This window comes from Meriones unguiculatus, chromosome 12, assembly GCF_030254825.1.
Source record: "Meriones unguiculatus strain TT.TT164.6M chromosome 12, Bangor_MerUng_6.1, whole genome shotgun sequence".
NCBI classification, from domain to species: Eukaryota; Metazoa; Chordata; class Mammalia; order Rodentia; family Muridae; genus Meriones; species Meriones unguiculatus.
In genome coordinates, this window is record NC_083360.1 from 92407559 (window position 1) to 92409219 (window position 1661).

General features: G+C 38.2%; 1 non-coding gene across 1 annotated transcript; it reads right to left on the reverse strand.

Moving 5' to 3' along the window:
* Positions 1–511: 511 nt before the first annotated feature.
* Positions 512–578, reverse strand: LOC132646881 (small nucleolar RNA SNORD56). Its single transcript, XR_009585219.1, has one exon. It is a non-coding gene; the product is annotated as a small nucleolar RNA SNORD56 (small nucleolar RNA).
* Positions 579–1661: the final 1083 nt, after the last annotated feature.

Sequence of the window (1661 nt, forward strand, 5' to 3'; positions counted from 1 at the left end):
TGTGTGTGTGCATTGGGTTCCCTCAGGCCAATTGTCTTTTTATCCCCCAGGGCTAGTGGTGGAATCCCTGGGCCTGCTCATATTAGGCAGGTACCCTGCTGCTGGGCTACATTTCCAGCCTTAGATCGGGTCCATTTTGGAGTTGAAAGTAAAACATGGTCAGAACTGCAGGGAAAGCGTGTTTCCAATTACATTTATTTTGACAACTTAAAATGAGTAAACAAACCAAAATTGTTTACCATGTTGACAAGTATAGCTCATTAATAAATATTGAATCGTGTGATTTAAGATTTACGTGGGTATACCATTTAAGAAATACTTTTAATGGTAAAGAGTGATTTTTTAAATTAATAGAAATTTGTTTTTATGTGAATTAAGGTGTATGATATACACTACTTATTTTCTTAAATGCGAAAGTTCCAAAGAAGTGTGCCTTGTCTATAAGTCAGACACCCAAATCTATTCCACATATGTGTCATTAAAAAGTCTCTAATGTTTTATTTTTTCACTTTCATTCAAACCACAAGCATCAGCACTTACTAGGTGACCTGATCTTGCTGAGACATCCACCATACTGGTATTTAAGGATGAGTCTAAATACAGTGTAAGACAATAACAGCATAAAGATTACAGAAATGTCCTAAATGTTTTCTGATCTATCTAGGAGATTGCTACCATCAATCTAAAAAGTAAAAAAAAAAAAAATAAAAATTAAAATATCAGAATTTCAGGTTCTACTATTTAGATAGAGTAGAAACAAAGATAATTAATATAGATAAGAAGAGAACAGGAACAGAGAGGAAGGAACAAGATAATTCATTTTCAAGCACACCAAAGACCCAGAGTAATACACCAGGAACAAGGAAATCTGGGTTTTCCCCATCAGACCATTATGAAATAGGCATGCCATTCAATCTTTGTAAGTTTTGTTTAAACATTTTTTTCAAATTTCTATCCATTATAATGAGCCTGCATTTGTCTCTGAAGCTTTCACTTCGACCTTTTAAAGGTCACCTGAATTTCCTAGTGACTTTTCTCTTCGATAGAAAAGAAGTGAGGAATTGAAGGCAGCATTGACTTCCATGTACTGTCCCCCAGAACACTCCACATGTTGGGGCTGCCAGGAGATACAGGCATTTATGAGGCTGAGGCAGGAGGATCAGGAGTTCAAAGCCAACGGCAGCTACACAGTGAGTTCAAGGTCAGCCTAGAATGCATGAGACAGAGAGGCCAGACAGAGAGAAGGATTATAGGTTCAGTTAGCCTGGCATCACCTAAAATACCCACTAATTTGTTATGGTCAGAATTTCCTTGGGGCTAGGGAATTAATTCTAATCTAAAAGCTTTCTCTTACTAAAGTATGAATATTATATCCATGCTAACTTTTCTATTAAGCTAGCTAGCTGTGTCTGTCTAGCATGAGCTGTATAAGGCCATAGCCAAAGGATGTTCATCCTTAGCATGTACTTTGAGGTTGAAGAAAGGAGCGTGGGCTACTGCAGAAGGACATATTGGTGGATGGGAGCCTTAGAGCTGAGTGGGAGCGACTGTGTCATGTGACTGTGTCAGCAGAGAGTGCAACCACCATTTTCCTTCTTTACACTTAGTCTCCTAAACGCTTCCGTTACCAGAGGAAAACTCCCTCATGGATTACTGTTGGA